Here is a 22,188-nt window from a genome sequence, read left to right as displayed (position 1 = left end):
TTGCTTACCCTTGTAATGGTTTATGTTTTGATGTCAAATTATGTCAGAAACTTTGCATTCATTTTAAATTAACAGTGCACATTTTGTGCTCTTGATTTCTATAAACATCAAAATGGGAAGATAAGGAAAGAGAAGGTTAATGGACCGCATATCTCTTTCTGAAATTTTATTGTGGGCTTTTGAAATTATACTCTTTCGTTGTATTTGTTTACTTTTTCAATGAAAACCCTCCTTTAGAAGTAACTTTGTTTTTATAACTCTAGATCATAAGAACTAGGGCTTGCAAAATTTCTCAAATATGATAAGAGTATGACACTCTTCCCATCTAAAAAGATGAACTATCCCTCTGTTTGGGACCTTGTTGTGTAGGTAATCTGTTCTATGGTTATTACAAATACATTGATACCTCTCACTATCCATCCTTAGACACTGGATGTTCTTTGCTATTATATCTTGATGTTCCCCTTCTCCTAGTTCTGTCAGCATTCAACACATTGCTCATTTTAATTCTATTGCTTCATGCCCCTCTGCAAATGACATTCTGTTTCTCAATGCTATCCATGAACTTCATTTAATGTATTTCATTCATAATTCTGTCCCTGGCCTCAGATATCCAGCTCAATGTGCACATCTTTGCCATATCTGGTTTATCTTCCTTTTAGTTCTTTGTTGCACTGTTCTCTTAGAATTTTCTTTTAGTGCAAATTATTTTGGCAACTTTAAGCAGGGGCAAAGGTTTGCGTTTCCCATGAACTCTTTCGGGAGCTCAGAGGAGCATGGTGCTTCTAAGATAAATGTCATATGAGCAAGGGTTCAGTGAGATGTGTAATGAAGCAAGCGGAAAAAGATATAAGGAATGCTAAAGGATACCCAATATCCTATAAAGGACAGCCACAAGAGCAATCACAACAAACAAGTCAACAAGGGACAAATACAAAAGCCAACAAAGGGCTTACAAAGAAAAAAGGAGGATGTTATTGAGCATAAGGGCTTGGAAAAGCCTATCTTACAAAGGGGTGAACACCCCTATTTATACAACTAAAGGGGAGGCCATTGGGGGCTCCCACTAATCGTCGTTGGGAGCCCCCAACGGTCATATTAATGACCGTTGGGGGTCCCAACGACTCTTAGTTGGGACCCCCAATGCAATTCAATGAAAAAAAGAAAAGAAAAAAGTTCAAAAAATAAAAATAAAGAAATAAAGAAATAAAGAAAGAAGAAGAAACTAAAAAAATAAATGACAAAAATGCTCCTATTGGGCAGAAATACAAGAATACCCTTTATCGGTTATGAAGCAATATATATATATATACTTAAGTACATATGTTTTAACACCCTCCCTCAAGCTTTACGGGGAGATGACCGAAAGCTTGTTAAGCAGAAAGATATAGCGAGGAGCAGCAAGAGCTTTGGTGAAGAAGTCCGCCAACTGGTACTCGGATGTAACATATGGCAATGTGACAGTCCCTCTTAGATATTCATCACGCACATAGTGACAGTCCCTCTCAATATGTTTAGCATGCTCGTGGAAGGTGTGGTTGCTTGCGATATAAATGACGCTTTTATTATCGCAACACATCTTCGAAGGTGTAGAGATGACTATGCTCATATCACTAAGAAGACTGCGAAGCCACACAAGCTCCATCGTTGTAGTGGCCATTGCACGATATTCAGCTTCTGTTGAGGACAATGATACTTTGTGTTGCTTCTTGCATTTCTAGGAAATCATAGAGTCACTTAAAAACACACAAAAACCTGTAGTTGAGACTCTATCACAAGGTTGCCAAACTAGGAAGCGGAAGCGGGAAACGATACAGGAAGCAAAAGCGAGAAGCGAGGCATTTTAAAATTTATACGAAGTAGGAAGCGAAGTTTCAATTTAAAAGCGAAATATGAATAAAAATGGAGCAATATAGAATCAAACAAGAAACAAATAAAAACTAAAATAAAATTGATCATTCTTATATTTCATAATTTTTCTATAAAAGAGTTAAAATTTTGTTAAAATCTAACAATGATGGTTACCAATTTAAAGAAAATACATGGAAAGTCAGTGAAAGCGTGAGAGAAAATACATGAAAAAGATGAAAAAAAATGTGAGAAAAGTACATAGTATGCATAGACCATGTGTATGAGAAGCATAGAAGAAGCATGGGGGAATCAAGCTTCCCATGAAGTTTCAGAAGCGAGGAGTATCACGCTTCCGAAGCGAGTTTTCGGAAAGCAAGCTTTCGGAAAGCAAGCTTCCCACCTACCTAAAAAGCTTCCGGTAACTCGGCTCTATCATTGGGATTTCCTCCTCAATCAACATCAATATAAACAATTAAATCAAGTGACGAAGATGAGGAAAGAAAAACTCCCTTGGTTATAGTGTTTTTAATGTATCTGATGATTCTTAAGGTTGCACTCATGTTCACCGTTGTAGGTGCGTGTTGAAACTGACTGACTGAATGAATTGCATTAACTATGTCTGGCCGAGTGATGGATAAGTATGTCAGAGACCTGACAAGTTGACTGTAGGGATTAAGATCTTTAAGAAAAGTTTCATCTTCCAATCTCAATTTGGCATTGATAACTTCAGGGGTTTCTGTCTTCTTGTCATCTAAAATGCCGAACTTTGAACAAATGTCAGCTGCAAGTTTCATTTGAGAAAGAATGTACCCTCTGGGGGAGTACACCACTTCAATACCTAAAAAATATCTTAAGAATCCAAGATAAGACATGCCAATTTTTTTTTTAAACTTTCTTGATATCATTAATTCCCTGCTTATCACTTCCTGTGATAATCATATCATCTATGTAAAGCAGAAGAATAACTACCAAAGACCCTATACTTTTCACAAAAAGAGCAGTGTCAGTATAGCATGAACGAAAACCCAAACATGTCATTACATTACTAAATCTATCATGCCAAGCTTTTGTGGCTTGTTTTAATCCATATAAAGCTTTGTTGAGTTTAAGAATTTTATCATTACCAATACATACCCCTGGTGGTGGATCTATGTAAACCTCTTAATTTAGTTCACCATTTAAGAATGTATTTTTAACATCTAATTGATAAATAGGCCATTTTTTAATAGAAGCAACAACAACAAGTGTCCTAACACTAGTCATTCTAGCAACCGGGGCGAAGGTTTCCTCATAATCAATACCGTATTCTTGAGAGTATCCTTTAGCTACTAACCTAGCTTTGTAGTGTTCTAAGGACCCATCGCTCTTAGTTTTGACTTTATAGACCCATTTACAACCTATAGATTTCTTTTCCACAAGTAATAAAGTTATTTTCCAAGTTTTTGCTTTTTCAGGGCACTAAGTTCTAAGTTCATGACTTCAACCCATTGGGGAAAATTCTTAGCCTCATTATAGTGGGATGGTTCATAGAATGAATGTAACACAATTAGGCATGACTTATATTTTGGTGTTAGTGAATCATAGGAAACAAACCATGGTTGCCAGTCGAGGAAGCGGGAGCGGGAAGCGAGGCACTTTCAAAAATTTAGGAAGCGGAAAGCGTGGGACTACTTAGAAGCAAGTCACGAACCGTCTCGGAAGCGACCTAGGAAGCGAACCAGAAGCGAGGGGGAAGCGAAAAAGAAAAAAAGATAAAATAAAATGGTAAAAAGAGGGAAGCGTGCTTCCCCTAAATGGGAAGCACACTTCCCATAAAAGGGAAGCACACTTCTCATAAAAGGGAAACACGCTTCTCATAAAAGGGAAACGCGCTTTCCAAAAAAAGGGGACGCTTCCCCACGCGTTTTGGAAGCACGACGTTTCGCGCTTCCGAAGCACGTATCGGGGAAGCGTGCTTCCCCTACTATAGGGGCGCTTCCGGTAACTCTGAAACAAACCTATTAGGGGGATTGGAGATACGACTGGATCTTCTAAGTGAAGTTTTCTCTATGCTAGAATCTTGGGAGTATTTTTCCAAGGCATTCATGGGAACTTCTTGACCACGCCAAATATAGATTTGAATTGGTCTACTATCAATGATATCGTTTTCATGTATTATTTTATTAACATTATCATTTTCAATATTGTTAAGAGGAGTGTCCTCTTGGTCATTCACCGAATTTTCATTAGGAATCACTTCTTCTTGAGGAAGAAGATCAAACAAGAAAGCATATTCGCTTTCACTAATGTCTTTAGTTTTCTCAAAGCCATTTTCATTTTCCAAAAAGGTTACATCTTTAGATACACATAGTTTGTTATTTTTGGAGTCAAAGCATCTAAATCCTTTTTTATTTTCTCCATAACCTAAGAATACACATTCAATAGCTTTTGGTGATAATTTATCTCTTTTATGTGAACGAACAAAACATTTACAACAAAAAAATTCTTAACCTATTGAAATCAGATATTCTTTCAAATAGTTTTTCATAGGGAGATATATTTTGTAAAGATGATGATGTCATTCTATTTATCAAATAAATTGATGTTAGAACGACTTTGGCCCAAAAACTTTTTGGAATTTCTTTTGAAATAAGAAGTCCTAGTAGTTTCCAAAATGTGTCTATGTTTTCTTTCGGTTAAACCATTTTGTTGAGGAGTTCTAGGACAAGATTTTTGATGGCAAATTCCATTAGTTTCTAGATAATTTTGAAACTCGTTTGACAAGTATTCTCCACCCGAATCGGACCTAAGGATAGAGATATTACTTAAAAATTGTTTTTTGACAATCATATGAAATTTCTTAAAAAATGAGAAGACATCGGATTTTAAGTTAAGAAAATAAATTCTTACATATCTATAGTAAAGTCATCAATAAAAGTAACATAATATGAATATCCTCCTTTTGATATGACAGGAGAAGGGCCCCACACATCCAAATGAACTAATTTAAAAGGCCTCTTAGACACAAAGGTTCTATTTGGAAAATGAGTGGATTTTATTTTTCCAAAAATACAATCAACAAAATTTTTCTCATTAATTTTTTTTTCTAGAGGGAAAATAATACATTTTTGAGAAACTTGGATGTCCAAGTCTTTTGTGTCAAGTCTCAATATTTTTATCTTGGACATAATTACAAAAAGAGTTGGTGGGGAGTTTCAATTTGTTCATGTAATAGAGATCCCCCCTCCTATGGCCTTGCCCAATCTGCTTCCCGAACCAGAGATTCTGCACAGAGCAACCCTTATTTGAGAAGGCGATTTCACATCCATGATTGAAAATTTGAGAAACAAAGAGAATGTTTAAATTTAGTTGTGGAACGACTCTACCATTTGGCACAATTTTTTTTAAAAAGAGCTTAATGTTCAAAAACTTTTGATTTGTAAAGATGTTCCGTCGGCAGTTAAAACATAGGAGGTTTTTGAATTAAAAATGTAAGTTGGATAGCCCATTTTCAACCGGTGTCATATAAAAAGATGCTCCTGAGTCAAGGATCTAAGAAGACATACCTGAAGAAGAGGAAGACGCAATGGTGACACCCGATGTAGATGGAGATTTGAGTAGAATTTAAAGCGCCTCCGATAATTGAGCAAGAGAAAAGAAATCTTTTCCTTTGATTGAATCTTCCTTCCTTGGGGTGGTTTCTTCAACAGAATCAACTCTAGGTTTGGGAGCTTCATTTATCTTGGGACAATTAGGTCTTATGTGTCGCGGTTCTTGGCGATGATGGCATATGACTTTCTTATATTTACCATTATAGCCATTTTGCCTCCCAAAATATGGAGGCTTGTAGGTCTTAACATGGTTGTCGGGTTTGAATACGGTTAAGACTTCATCTCCTTTTATCATGCCAAGACGGGTTTCTTCTTGACATATTTCGGCAACCGCGTCTTCTAGGAGAAGAGGCTTAGATCTATGGAGGAGAGAAGATCTAACTTGCTCATAATCGGGCCTAAGCCCATGTAAAAATTGCAAAAAGTGTTCTTTTTCCATTTGTTCTCTTCTAAGCTCTACATCTTTACTAGCCACCCACTTGGGTTTTAGGAGAGAGAGCTCATCCCATAAGGGACTAAGAGAGCTAAAGTAGTCACGAACACACATGTTCCCTTGCTTAATGGTGCGAATCTTTTCTTGAAGAAAGAATTGTCTAGCGAGGTTTTTTTGTGTGTACATACTTTTAATGAAGAACCATGCCTCGTTAGCTTTCCGAAATTTGGCAATGTTTGCACAAATTTTTAATTTCACATTGTTCATAAACCATGCAAGTATCTTTGCATGTTTACTCTCTCAATCCTCAATCTTGGATTGATGTTCTTCAATCGCCTTAATTCGTGCACCTCCTTCCAAAGCCTTTTCTTGTCCTCCTTCTATTTTGGTAAGTTGAGGTTCCGAAACGGTGCCCATCACATAACCTCAAAGTTTTTTGCCTTTGAGGTTGTTCTCCATAACGGATGCCCATACCAAATAGTTTGTACCATTTAGCTTGAAAGAGAGATCTATCTTTTGTTCATCCTCCATGGTGATTTAGAGAGAGGATGAGCAAAGAGAGAGATACAAGAAAAACAAATACAACTTTAACAAGAATCAAGAGCACAATCTTGCTATGATACCATGTAATGAAGTAAGCGGAAAAAGATATAAGGAATGCTAAAGCATACCCAATGTCCTATAAAGGACAACCACAAGAGCAATGACAACGAACAAGTCCACAAGGGACAAATACAAAAGCCAACAAAGGTCTTACAAAGAAAAAAGGGGATGTTATTGAGAATAAGGGCTTGGAAAAGCCTATCTTACAAAGGGGTGAACACCCCTATTTATACAACTAAAGGGGAGGCCATTGGGGGCTCCCACTAAGAGTCGTTAGGAGCCCCCAACGGTCATATTAATGACCGTTGGGGGTCCCAACAACTCTTAGTTGGGACCCCCAATGCAATCCAACAAAAAAAGGAAAAAGTAAAAAAAATAAAAATAAAGAAATAATGAAAGAAAAAGAAACTAAAAAAAATAAATGACAGAAATGCCCCTATTGGGCATAAATACAAGAATACCCTTTATCGGGTATGAAGCAATATATATATATATATATATATATATACTTAAGTACATATGTTTTAACAAGATGGTGGCAGTTTGCTAGGTAATAGAAATTTGCTTTTTCTTTTTTTACTATCTTGAAAAATATCACATTTTTATCACAATTAACATGGTATAAGCATGTTTTAATGTTTTTATATTATTTATATTTTTATTTATCTTCTTTATACTTTTATATATGACAGCATTTTGCTGTTTTTTTCCTAACAAAACCTGTTTTTTTGAAATATCAGTGAGATTTTTCCTTGCCGAGATCTCCCAAGAAGGAGATTTGTTACTTTGGCTTGATGTATATTGTGCTTTGCACCAAACTAGTAAGATGGGAATGCAATAACTGTTAATATATATATATATATATATATCCATATGTATATATATAATCACACACACACATATATATATATAGTATGTTAATAGGTAATGATCTCTAGGGGCATTTTGGTCTTGTTATTTTCATGTAAGTAGTGACTGTTCACTAGGGACAGTATTGTATAGTGTAGGGGGTCTATATGACTGTCAGTCATAAAGAGTCATAAATATGACTGTTGGAATAGTGACTGCCTATGGGACTGTTCCAACAGTCATAAATATGATTGTTGGAACAATGAATGCCTCAATTAAATGCCCATCTTGGCTCTATATATAATGTCTTTCTCCTCTTTGTAATAAAAGGCTTTGCTTAAGCATTTGTGATCAATAAACTGGGTATTTTTTATGTTCATTTGGGTCTTTGTAACCTTGTATGCACTTTGTGCTTGTGTAGTGCCTTAGTGCTTTTGTGTTTATCCACTCTTGGATTTGTAATTGTGGTTTTGCATGTTGTTTTGTACTTTCGCATACTTGGTGACATGTATTAGAGCATAGGCTCTTGATCTTGTGGTGAATTCCTATTGGTGTTCGTGGTGCTCAAGCTTGTACCAAATCATCTTTTTGTGGTGCTAGAAGTTAGTGTTGTGCTCATGGCTCTCAAAAGACTACTCTTTCTCTCTCTTTACAATTATCCATAGCGGACCGTGATACTAATATCGACCTCTCCTTCAAGCTTAATGAGGCGAATTACATGATGTGGGCCTCTGCAATGGAAAACAATCTAAAGGGCAAGAAACCTTGGGGTTTCATCATGAGAACCATTTTCGAACCCCAACTCGTGTTGACAAAGAAAGAAAGAGATCTAGATAAAGCCCATGAAGGAGATGATCGTATCAAGGCCATTCAAGACTATCAAAATAAAGTGGAAGATTGAGAGAGTAATCATGCAAAAATTCTTGCATGGTTCATGAATAATGTTGACATCAAAATATTTGCCAACATTTTCAAGTTTCGAAAAGCTAATGAAGCTTGGGTATTCTTGAAGAGAATGTACACTCAAAAGGATCTTGCAAGGCAATATTATTTGGAAGAAAAAGGTCTGAACCACCAAACAAGGAGACGTGAATGTGCGTGACTATTATAGCACATTATCTCTTATGTGGAATGAATTAACTATTCTTGAACCCAAATGGGTTCACATTCAAGATATTCAAATGAGACAAGAGCAATTGGAAAGAGAATACTTCTAATTTCTATATAGTCTTCGTTCTGAATTCGAGCAAGTGAGATCCTCTCTTCTTCGTAACCTTTTATTTACCTCTTGAGGATGCCGTTGCCGAAGTATGCAAAGAGGAGACACATTTTGAAATGACAAGAGATAAGTCTTAGTTGTATCTAGGCTTAGTAACCATGTAAAAACTTATAGGCCTCCACACTTTGAAAGAAAAAATAACTATGGTGGGGGTAGAAGAATTGTATGTCATTATTGTAATGAGCCGGGTCATATTAAACCGGCTTGTCCAAAGCTTAACAACAAGGTGGCTTCAATTGAGGAATCTACTCCAAAGTGGGAAGCGCTAAGTAAAAGAGGAGGAGGCGATTCTAAAGACTATTTCTTCCTCTCTCAACTAAGAGAGGTCCTTCAACAAATATTCAAAATATCATCTACATCCGATGCCGCTATTGCTTCCTCTTCTCCTCTCGGTATGTGTTCTTGGATCCTTGATTCTGGTGCCTCCTTTCATATGACCCCTTTTGAGAATCCCCTTTCCAATGTATGTACCAATACAAATCTACTTTATGTTTCAACCACCGATGAAACTTCTTTAGAAATTAAAAGTATTGGAACTTTGGATTTAAAAGCATCTCAAACCTTTTTTTGTTTCCAAAATAAGAGTAGTTCCAAAACTCATTCTTAATCTTTTTTCGATTTCTCAAATTAGCCATCAAAGGTGTGAAATTATTTTCTCATCAAAAGAGTGTACGGTCCGAGAAGCGGATTGAGCAAGGCCATAGAAGAGATCTTTACTATATGAATTTTTTGTCTATTCCCTTTAAGTCATTTTGTAATCATGTCCAAGAAAAAAATATTGAAATATGACATAAGAGACTTGGACATCCTAATATTTCAAAGATGTATCTTTTCCCATTTGCGGAGACTTATTGAAATGAAAAAGTTATTATGTGTAAGGATTGTATTTTAAAAAAAATGAAATCCATTCCCTTTCCTCAAAGAACTTTTGTTTCCAAAAGACCTTTTGGGTTGGTGCATTCGGATATATGGGAACCCTCACCGGTCATATCAAAGGGCAAATACTCTTATTATGTTATTTTTATTGATGACTTCACAAGATATGCATGAATCTACATCTTTAATCTAAAATACGATATATTTTCTTGTTTATAAGAATTTCATATGATAGTCAAAAATCAATTTCAAAGTAACATCACCATTCTTAGATCCAACTCGGTCGGGTGGATAATATATGTCTAATGAGTTGCAAAACTTTTTAAAAGAAAATAAAATTTGTTATCAAAGATCTTGTCCTCAAACACCTCAAAAAAATGGACTAGCGAAAAGAAAACATAGACATATAATGAAAACCACTAGAACCTTACTTATTTTAAAAAATGTTCCTGAGAAGTTTTTGGCCGAAACAGTTTTGACTTTTATCTATTTGATAAATAGAATGCATTCTTCTTTAAACAATATGAACCCTTTTGAAAAATTGTTCAAGATTGTGCATGATTGCATGTATTTGGTTGTAAATGCTTTGTTCTTACTCATAACATAGATAAACATTCACCAAAAGCTATTGAATGTGTTTTTTATGGGTTGCGGTGAAAACCAAAAAGGATATCGTTGCTTCGATTATAAAGAAAATAAGCTTTATGTTTCTAAAGATGTAACTTTTTTAGAAAATGAAAGTGGATTTGATAAAAAAGGTAACAAAAATGAAGTAGACTATGTATTCTTGTTTGATCTCTTGCCAAGACATGAGGTTGCCTCATGTGAGTCAAATGATTGTGAAAAGTTTTTTATTGTGAAAATTCTTTAGATGATGACAATGATTTGTCTCATGATGTTAATTAATTGAATGAGAATTCTTCTCAATATATTCAAGTCTATACCCGACGTAGAAATGATACCCAAACATGTGCCTATGATAAATTTTCCCAAGATATTTCTATAGGTAATAGTCAAGGGTCTACTTTAGAAAACATCACTCTTAGGAGATCGAATAGAGCATCTATTCCACCAAGCAAATTTGTGTCTTATGACTCTCCAAATTATAAAGCATGTCTTCTTGCAATTCATTCACATTGTGAACCCTCTCACTATCATGAAGCCAAAGATTGTCCTCAATGGGTTGAAGCCATAAACTTAGAATTAAATGCCCTTCATAAAGCTTATATGTGGGAGATTGTTGATTTTCCTTTAATAAAGAAACCTATTGGATGTTGGTGAATTTTCAAAGTTAAAACTAAAAGTGATAGGTCTCTTGAATGATACAAAACTAGACTTGTGGCTAAGAGATATTCACAAGAATATGAAATTGATTATGAAGAAACATTCACTATTATAGTTAGAATGACTAGTGTTAGAAGTCTAATAGTCATTGCTTCCATTAAAAAATGGCCTATATCTACCAATTAGATGTTAATAATGCTTTTCTCAATTATGGATCTTCCTCCAGGATATAATATTAAAAAATGGCAAGACTTTAAAACTTAGAAAAACCTTATATGGTCTTAAGCAATCTTTTAAAGCTTGGTATAATAGATTTAATGCTATTATGATTGTTGAGAATAGGTGGTTTTAAGTAGAGTTATCTTTCATTAAGGTGCTTTTTGTAATTTAGGTCTTTATAATGGGGCTGTATTGTAATTAGGTCTTTAAGCCTCTCTCTATTTAACATAGAGAGGCCCTAATCGTATTATGAGTTCTGAGGTTTTCTTTGCAGCCGTCTCTCTCTCTTTCTCTCTCTCTTCTCTATTTCTAGGGTCTAGGCCATCGTCTACATGGTATCAAAGCTGTACCGACCGTGGGAGCGTGATCGTGGGAGTGTGATCGTGGGAGCGTGATCGAGTCTGATCAAGGCTCGATCGATCGTGGAGGCCACCAGATCTGTCAACAGATCTAATGAGTAAAAAGAAAAATACCTAATTAGGTCAGCGATGAAATTTTTTTTTCTGGATCTGTTGACAGATCTGATCACGCAGTTGGTCGTGGATGCTTGCTGTGAGTTCGCAGCTTCTTGTCGTGGATGCTTGCTGTGAGTTCGCAGCTTCTTGTTTTATCATTTCATGACTGCCTACTGTCTCGGTTTCGTGGCTACCTGTTGGGAGTCTGATTACTGTTGGTGATTTTACATATGGTTGGGGGCCTGTTTTGTGTATCTTGATATCGTGGTTGTGTGGAGTTTGATTGGTGCTGGTACTCTTTGCACTGAAAATGTTTTGTGTATCTTGATATCGTGGCTGTGTGGAGTTTGATTGGTGATATCTTGGCTGTGTGGAGTTTGATTGGTGCTGGTACTTCCTGCTTATTTTTTTTTCTCTCCAGCAATCCAACTCTTAGTGGTGTTGCTCGAGAAAAATTAATGATGTATTGTCAAACTGTATATGTCTGGGGAGCTGCCCCTGTTATGGAAAAATTTTTCTGCATATGCAGAAGTCGTGTTAGCTGTGAATCACTGAAGTGCTGAATTATCTGTCTGCTTGTGGGCTGCTGCTCACTACTGTAGTGGGTTTTTTTTTTATTGTTGTTCGTAAGTGAACAACTGCTGGTTGGAATATCAGTTGGCGTGTGGGTGTAACACGCGGGTTTTTTTTTTTTTTGCAGTGTGGAGACTGTCCAGTTTTTTTTTACCTGCAGTATGGCTGAAACTTCGAAAGGTGATTCAAAATTGGAACATATGGGAGAATATAAGGCATTTGCCAATCCCTTTTCGTACGGCTCGTCTGTGAGGTTAAATGAAACCAACTATGCCAGGTGGTCCAGAACATTTATGATGTCGGTATCTGGACATCGTAGAAAACATATCTTGTTGGAAGATGGACCCACTGAAAAGGTGGGAAAATATGTTACTTGGGATGAAGATAATGACATAGTCATGTCATGGATTATGAATAGTGTCGAACCCCATATTGCAGATGGTTTAATTTATTATAATACCGCCAAACAGATGTGGGACAATCTTCGAGATACATATTCACAAGAAACTAATGTGAGTCGTATCCTACAAGTCGAACAGGAAATATACAATTTACAGCAGGGAGATCAAACCTTGGCCCAGTACTATGCCTCCGTAAAAGCTGCTTTTGAAAGACTTAATGCTCACAGACCTCTCTGTTGTTCGAAACAAAAGGATCATCAAGAACAAACTATGGTTGCTAGGTTTCTTACAGGTTTATCTTCAGAATTTTCTGTTGCAAAAGTCCAAATGTTGACTGGGTCGGATGTGCCTACTCTTGCTGAGGCATATAACCGACTAAGCAGACTTGCTATATCTCTTCCACATTCTCAGCCTGTGACTCAATCTTCTGCCTTAGTTGTCTCATCTGGTTATGGACGTGGAAATCTTCAGAACATCAGAGGACGAGGTCGCGACCGAGGTGTGGGAGGCAGAGGAAAGCTTCAATGTACATTCTGTGGAAAATCTGGACATTTAGAAGATCGTTGCTGGGATAAGCATGGCCGACCAACCTCATCTTCATCAAAGTCATATGCTCTTAGAGCTAATACTACTTCTCTCGAGGCAACAAAGGCACAAGACAATATTTCTGCAAGTGACAGTAGTATAACCCTCAGTCGTGCTGAATATGATGAGCTGATAGCTCTTCGTCCTTTGAGCTCTACCTCTCCTGTTGCTGGTGTTGCCTATTCAACCGGAAATCTTCTTCATCCGACTGACAGTAAGTGGATTATTGATTCTGGTGCATCCAGGCATTTGTGTGGAAATTCACTTGTTTTTTCAGATCTGAAGGATATTAAGGCTCCGCTTGGAGTCTCATTAGCCGATGGGAGTACCTCCCCGGTTGTTGGTCAGGGAAATATTTCTATATCCTCCTCATTACAGTTGAAAAATGCTCTTCATGCCCCAAAATTTTCTCAGAGTTTACTTTCTGTGAGTTGTCTTGTAAAAGAACAAAACTGTAGAGTAATATTTGATCCAATGGGTTGTCATTTTCAGGATTTGCTGACGGGGAAGAAGATTGGTGGAGGCTATGAAGAAAATGGAATCTACTACTTACATCATCCAATGGGTACTGTGCATGCAGCAGTGGACCATTCATTTAGTCCTATTCAGTGGCATCGTCGTCTTGGTCATCCTTCATTGTCAAAGCTTCGTTCGGTCTTTCCTCAGATTCCCTCCACCACATCATTTCAGTGTGAAGCATGTCAGCTGGGCAAGCATCATCGAAGTTCGTTCCCTTCGAGTCAGAGTCAGTCTAGTAATAAAGTCTTTGAACTTCTTCATGCAGATGTATGGGGTCCTAGTAAGATTCCTACTAGGACTCAGTGTCGATACTATCTAGTTATTGTTGATGATTTCTCTAAGTTATCATGGGTGTTTTTAATAAAGGAACGATCTGATGTTCCAAATATTATCAAATCTTTAATTCTTGAAATAAAGACTCAGTTTGAATCGAGTGTCAAGATTGTTCGCACTGATAATGCTCTCGAGTTTAAATCAAAAAGTCTGTTACAATTTTACCATGATAGTGGCATCCAACCCCAAACTTCCTGTGCCTATTCATCTCAACAAAATGGGGTGGCTGAGCGAAAACATCGTCACCTACTTGATATTGCCAGGACCATTATGATCCAATCAAATGTTCCTGCGTTATACTGGGGAGATGCAATTACAACTGCTTGCTATCTGATCAACCGCATGCCTTCCTCTTCTGTGGGTGATCAAATTCCAATTCATATCCTAAAACCAAATACCCCTCTTTTCTCCCTCTTGCCCAAAGTGTTTGGATGTGTTTGCTTTGTACACAAACTTGGCCCTGACCGTGATAAATTAGCTGCTCAAGCTACAAAGTGCATATTTATATGTTATCCCAAAAATCAAAAGGGATATCGATGTTATGATCCTACTTCTCGCCGAGAGTATGTCAGTGCGGATGTGTCTTTCTTGGAATCCACTCCATATTACTCTAATACTGGTTCCCCGCTGCAGGTTGATCCAGCTGAGTCTTGCCCATTACCTATACCCCCTTTTCCCTTGGAATCCGTGCCCTCATTCCCGAACCACACTTCATCCTCTTCCAGATTTCATAATCCTCCATTGGTATATGTGCGTAGAGATCCACCTCCTCAAGTGCCTCCATCTTCTTCCCCTGAGGTAAGTTCTACTGACAATAATGATCTTCATGATGATGATAACAGGCCGATTGCTCTACGAAAGGGGACACGACAATGTACTTTATATCCCATGTCTCGTTTTGTCTCTGAAGCCAGAATTGGAAATCAGATGAAATCTTTTATTTAAGCTTTATCTGCTGAAGTTATTCCTCGGAACTATCAGCAGGCCGAGATTCATACTCACTGGAAGAGGGCTATGCAAGAAGAAATGGATGCCTTAATATCTCAGCATACTTGGGACCTAGTTGATTCCCCTGCAGATGCTGACATTGTTGGATGCAAATGGGTATATACGATAAAGTACAAATCTGATGGTTCCATTGAACGGTACAAGGCCAGATTAGTAGCCAAAGGGTATACTCAGACATATGGTATTGATTTCTTTGAAACTTTTTCTCCTGTTGCACGAATGGGTACCATTCGTCTTGTTCTCTCAGTAGCTGTGCAGCATGGTTGGAGCCTGTCTCAATTAGATGTGAAAAATGCATTTCTATATGGGGACCTATCTGAAACTGTTTACATGCAACAACCTCCAGGATTCGAGGTTGAGGGGGAGTGTCAGAAGGTGTGTAGATTGAAAAAGGCAATTTATGGCTTGAAACAAAGTCCTCGTGCATGGTTTCAGAAGTTGTTTGAAGTAATGTCAGGTTTTGGCTTTAATAGGTCAGCAACAGATCATACACTATTCATAAAGAAAACTAGCTCTGGCATAGTGGTTATGGTGGTATATGTGGATGACATCATTCTTACAGGTGATGATGTGAAAGCTATTGAAGCCACAAAGGCTCATCTTCACAAACAGTTTGTTACAAAAGACCTTGGTTCACTCAGGTATTTTCTGGGTATAGAAGTTGCCAGGAGCCGTGAAGGGATGACTTTGTCTCAACGAAAGTATGTTCTTGACTTATTAAAGGAAACAGGAATGTTGGGAGCTAAACCAGCAAATATTCCCATGGACCATAAAGTTCAGTTGTTTGAAGAAGGGTCAAAACTGGTTGATAGCAAAAGCTATCGCTCCCTAGTTGGGAAACTACTGTATGTAACTGTGACCAGGCCAGATATTGCTTTAGCAGTGAGTAAAGTCAGTCAGTTTATGGACAAACCTACTGAGGTACACTGGAATGCAGCTATTATGATTCTCAGATATCTAAAATCTTCTCCTGGAAAGGGGTTATTGTTCAAGAAAGGTGGACCTTTGGATATAGTGGCCTATTCTGATGCTGACTATGCAGGATCTGTAGTAGATAGAAAATCTACCACAGGATTTTGTGTGTTCCTGGGAGACAACTTAATCTCTTGGAGAAGTAAGAAGCAAAATGTGGTTTCGAGGTCTAGTGCAGAATCAGAATATCGGGCTATGGCCCAAACAACTGCTGAATTGATGTGGGTTCGTACTGTGCTTCTTGATCTCCAGGTGAAGGTTTCTTCTCCCATGACCATGATGTGCGATAACAAAGCTGCAACATATATAGCGAACAATCCTGTATTTCATGAGAGAACAAAGCACATTGAGGTTGATTGCCACTATGTAAGGGATATGGTTCAAGCGGGTCATATCACTACCCAATATCTAAAGTCGGAAGACCAAGTTGCATATATGTTCACAAAACCTCTTGCCAGACCAAATTTTTCAAAATGTTGTGACAAGCTGAGCATGATCGATATCTATGCTCCAGCTTGAGGGGGAGTGTTGAGAATATGTGGTTTTAAGTAGAGTTATCTTTCATTAAGGTGCTTTTTGTAATTTAGTTCTTTATAATGGGGCTGTATTGTAATTAGGTCTTTAAGCCTCTCTCTATTTAACATAGAGAGAGGCCCTAATCGTATTATGAGTTCTGAGGTTTTCTTTGCAGCCGTCTCTCTCTCTTCTCTCTCTTTCTCTCGTCTCTCTCTCTCTCTTCTCTATTTCTAGGGTCTAGGCCATCGTCTACAATGATGAAATTGGGATTTCAATCTTGCTATACCAACACTACTCTCTTTGTTAAGAATACAGGTATCAATATTGTTGTATTGTTGCATTGTTGCTATATATAGATGATATGATAATCACATGAAGTGATACAATGGGAGTCAATGAAATAAAAAATGTTTTAAAAAAAATTGATGTCTAACCTAGGATTTCTAAGATACTTCTTGGGTATTGAAGTAGCTTATTCTCCCAGAGGTTACATTTTGTCTCAAATGAAGTTAGTAACTGATATTTGTGCTAAGTTATGAATTTTCGACGACAAGAAGGTGGAGACTCTTGAGGTTGTGAATGTCAAATTATGACTTGAAGACGACTCTTCTTGAAGATCCTATGTCTTACCGTCAACTAATTGGGTCTCTCACCTACCTCTCTATTACCAGACCTGACATAGCTTATGTCGTTCATGCCGTCAACCAATTTCAACATGCTCCAACAATTGTGCACATGAGTGTTGCCTTAAGGATTGTTAGATATTTTAAAAATACAATAAGTGAAAGGCATTTTCTATCCTCATCCTCTTCTCTAGACTTACTTGCCTTATGCTGAATAGGAGGAAAATCCAAAATCATAGGATCTCAACCACTGGTTTTTGTGTGTTTTTAGGTGATTCTCTAATCTCTTAGAGGTGCAATAAACAACAGAAGGTCTCTTTATCCTCCACTGAAGCCGAATGCAGAGCAATGCCGACAACTACAATGAAACTAGTATTGCTAAGGAATCTTCTCAAGGATATGGTGTAATCATCTCATAACTTTCGAAGATGTGGTGCAATAATAAAAGTGTTATTTACATAGCCAACAATCACACTTTCCATGAGCGTACAAAGCCATTTCACTAAAGCTCTTTCTGCATTGCGATTTATTTTTATCCTTAACAAACTTTCAGTTATCTCACTGCAAGTTTTAGGGGGGTGTTAATATATATATATATATATATATATATATATATATATATATATATATATATAAGAGTTGTAGGTCGGGGAAGCAGGAGCGGGAAGCGATTCGCGAAGTGAAACTGGAAAGCGAGGCACTTTCAAAATTTTAGGAAGCGGGCAGCGCGAGACGACTTAGAAGCAAACCAAGAATCGTCTCGGAAGCGAACCAGAAGTGACATAAGAATCGAGGGGGAAGCTAAAAAAGAGAAAAAAATAAAAATAAAAATGAAAAAAGAAGGGGAAGTGTGCTTTTCCTAAATGGAAAGTGAGCTTCTCAATTTTTTTGGCGCTTTCGAGCACATTTCGGAAGCACCACATTTTGCACTTCCAAAATGCGCTTCGAGAAAACGCACTTCCCCATGCCCTATGGCGCTTCCGGTAACCCTTTTTTATATATTATATGTTATGTAATAGGTAATGCTCTCTAGGGGCATTTTGGTCTTGTTATTTTCATGTAAATAGTGATTGTCCACTAGGGACAATATTGTATTTTTGTCTTTATTGTATAGTGTAGGGGGTCTATATGATTGTTGGAACAATCCAACTAGTTGTTGGACTCTTGAAGCAGTGATTGCCTCTCTTAAATTGTTGGAACAATGAATGCCTCTCTTAAATGCCCATCTTGGCTCTATATATAGTTGTTAAATTGTATATATGTATATATATAATATAATATACGTATGTGTATAGAAATATACATATTTATCTATTATATATATGATATATATATATACATATTTGTACATATACTTATTATATATATATGGACCAATATGGACCATGGTTGGACCAAGTCAACCTTGTTGACTTGGAGCCCAACGGCTGATTCCAGTCGTTCGGGCCTTGGCCCCTTTTTCAAGGTCTCTCTCTTAGCTCTCCTCTTTCCCCCTTTTTATATATAAATAGGGGTCTATCCCCCTTGTAAAAGTATGCTTCTTGCATACTTGTTTCTTAAATAAAAGATTTTATTTTTATCTTTTGTGTATGCCCTTAGTGGCACTTGTGGTTGTGCTCTTCGTAGCATTTGTGATTGTGTCCTTGTTGACACTTGTGCTTGTGTATTGCACTTGTTGATAAATGATTTGTTGGTGCTTGAAGTTGTTCAACCCATTCTTACATGGTATCAGAGCTTGGTCCTTTTGAAGCCTATTTGAGGATCTTCTTAAAGTGTTGGTGATCTTGCAAGAGTTTGAAGTGATCGTGTGACCCATTGGAGTGCTTGTGTTCCACATTTTGCTCTCTTTTTCCTCCTCACTTCTTATCTTCTCTTTCTCTTCTGATTTCAATAATGTAATATGGACTTTTATTATGAAACACCTTATTTGGGGAAAAGGGTTATGGAGACTAGTAGATGGGTTCGATCAGAAACCTAAGTTAGTTCTCACTAAGGTAGAAGGCGAGAAAGATGTGCCTTTATCCAAAAATGAAAAAAACAATGTTATAACCTCTTTGTGAGAAAAAGTGTAAGGATTGGAGGATGAGTCATGCCAAGATTATGTCTTGGCTTATTAGTAGTATGAATGTAAAAAAATTGCTCGAGCCTTGCTAAATTTGAGTATGCTAACAAGGCTTGGGATTATCTTAAGACGATGTATTCTCTTAAAGATATTGCATATATATGCAATATGCAATAAAGGGTTCATACTATGGTCCAAGGGGATAAAACCGTTAGAGAATACTATGACCTATCCGAACTTTGGGAAGAATTGGCTTTTTCTAAAGCCAAAGTGACACTATCCTGAAGATATAGAACTCCTACAAAAACAAATAGATGCAGAGCATTTTTACAAATTCATTAACGGTATAAGATCAGAATTTGAATTTACAAAATCTATTATTCTCCATAGTGGAAAAGTGCCCTATATTGAAGATACTATAGAAGAGTTGAGTATGAAAGAAAATAGTTTGAAAAAGCATGTAAGCAAAAGTGAAGATGACTCAGTCTTAGCCATTTCTAGACCGGCTAACTATGTTTGTACATATAAGCCACCTCATTATAAAAGACAAGGAAATGACTATGATAGAAAAAAAGCTATTTGTCATCACTGTCATGAATCAGGATACATTAGGCCCAAATGTCTTAAACTGAAAGGGGCATATGAGAAGAAGGTTACATCGGTGGAATCTTCAAGAGACAAAAGATATTTTTACATCGCAAGATTCATCCATTGGGAGTTTATCTTTGGCTCAATTAATAGAAGTGTTTCAACCTCTTCTCAAAGGAGCATCTTCCTTAATTAGGGTTGTTGCTTCATCTTACTTTGATCCCAGTAAAATTTCTTGGCTTCTTGATTCTAGTGCATCTTTTCATATGATCCCAAACAAATATTTTATTTGAATATCATAGCAACTCAAGTGTGTCAAATGTTTTCACAGCTGATGGCACATCTCTTCAAATTTAAGGAATAAAGAACTTTGAAAAAGATCTAATAAAAAAACTTTCCAAAAGTTTGTTACATTCTTAAACTAAACTTAAATCTTTTATGTGTCTCAAATTTTCGATTATGGTTGTAATATTTTCTTATTTTCAAATGAATGTTTAATACAGAATCGCCTGTTAAGGAAGCTGATTGGGCAAGGCTATAAAAAAGGGGGACTCTACTATATGGACTTTTTGGAAATACCCAAAGATGCTTTTTGTTGTAATATCCAAAAATTGGATTTAAATATATGGCATAGAAGATTAGGATATCCAAATGTATCCAAAATTCAATATTTTTCAAATTTGGAAAATTTTTGTAATCTTAATGATTTCTCTTGCGAAGCTTGTTAAAATCAATTTTGAGTTTTTGGTTGCAAATGTTTTGTATTAACCAACAAAAATGACAAATATTCACCAAGAGCCATTTTGTGTGCCTTCTTTGGCTATGCTGATAACCAAAAAGGATACCAGTGTTATGATCCTAAAAATGGAAAATTATATATATCTAGAAACGTTACCTTTTTGGAAAAAGAAAATTACTTTGAAAAATATCAAGTTAAGGAAATAATTGAGTACTCTTTTTTATTTGACCTTGGATTCAACAAAGATGTTACTGAATGTGACTTTGAATATGATTTTGAAAATGTTATTGAATCAAGTGAATCAATAGACAATGAGTCTCATGATGATCAATCTTGCTTACAATATTTTAGACGAGGTCAAAAATTTTCATGTGCACTTGAATTTTTTTTAATTTAAATGAAAAGAAACTGCAACCTAGGAAATCATCTCGAGTCTCACAACCTCCATCTAAGTTTGTATCCTATAACTCTTTTTCCTTCAAATACCAAGCATGCATAGCTCTAATACATTCATATATAGAACCCTTTTCATCCACTCAAGCGAAAGATCACTTAGAATGGGTTAAGGCCATGAAAGTGGAATTAGACGCATTAAAAAAGGCCCATACTTGGACTATTCAAGATTTTTCTAAGGAAAATAAACCTATAAGTTGTAGATGGGTATATAAGATAAAAACTAAGAGTGAGGGGACCCTTGAGAGATATAAAGCTAGGCTAGTCGTCAAATGATATGCACAAGAATATGATATAGATTATGAAGAAACTTTTGCACCTGTTACCCGAATGAGTACAATTAGAACTTCCATTGTAGTTGCTTTAATTAAAAATTGGCCTATATATCAAATAGATGTTAAAAATATTTTTTTAAATGACAATCTTGAAGAAGAAGTGTACATAGAGGCACCTTCTGGCATGAAAATGCCCCACGGGAAGGCTCTTAGTCTAGAAAAGACATTGTATGACTTGAACAAACTCCCTAAGCTTGGTATGATAAATTTAGCGATGTTATGATTAATATTAGTTTTAGATCTTGTTTGACTGACATAACTTTGTTTGTTAAGAATTCTGATGCAGGTATTGTCATTGTATTTTTCTATGTGGATGATATGATAATTATTGGAGGAGATAAATAGGGAATTCATAATATTAAAAATAGTTTTGAAATGATTGATTTGGGTTTTTTAATATATTTTTTAGGAATAAAAGTTGCTTATTTCTAAAGAGGGTATTTATTGTCTCAATCTAAGTTTGCTTTTGATATTATTCTCAAGTTTGGAATATTAGATGCCAAAAATGTTGACATTTCTGAAGTAACAAATGTCAAAATAAAGATTGATGATGGAGAGCCTCTGCATGATCTGACTCCTTATCGGCGCACTCTCTTAACGATTATTAGACTTGATATAGCACACATTGTAAACACAATTAGTTAGGTTTAGCACGCTCCTACATCTGTTCACATGGGAGTTGTTTTGCGTATTATTAGATATCTAAGAAATTCAGTTTCTAGAGGATTATTTATGTCTTTATCGTCTGTACTAAATTTGCTTATATATACTGATGCAGATTGGGGAGGTGATGATCCTAATAACCGATACTCAACTACAGGTTTTTGTATTTTCATAGGTAATTTATTAATCTCGTGGAGGTGCAAAAAGCAGCAGAAGGACTCCCTCTCCTCATCTGAAGTTGAGTACCGAACCATGGCTACAACCACAATGGAGGTGGTGTGGCTGAGAAGATTGTTGGCTGATACGGGAATCAAAATTCTAGGAGCGTCAAAGATGTGTTGCGACAACAAAAGCTCTATCTACATTGCCATCTATGTCA

At 36.5% G+C, this 22,188-nt stretch overlaps 1 protein-coding gene across 3 annotated transcripts in view; it reads left to right on the top strand.

The window, feature by feature from the left end:
- LOC149818965 (uncharacterized) overlaps positions 1–22,188 on the top strand; it is a 39,946-nt gene that overhangs the window by 6,778 nt on the left and 10,980 nt on the right. The window lies entirely within an intron of this gene.

Source organism: Nuphar pumila, chromosome 13 (genome assembly GCF_984573655.1).
Source record: "Nuphar pumila chromosome 13, dmNupPumi1.hap1.1, whole genome shotgun sequence".
Lineage (NCBI taxonomy): Eukaryota > Viridiplantae > Streptophyta > Magnoliopsida > Nymphaeales > Nymphaeaceae > Nuphar > Nuphar pumila.
Note: the sequence above shows the minus strand (reverse complement) of the source record. Positions and strands in the feature narration are given on the sequence as shown.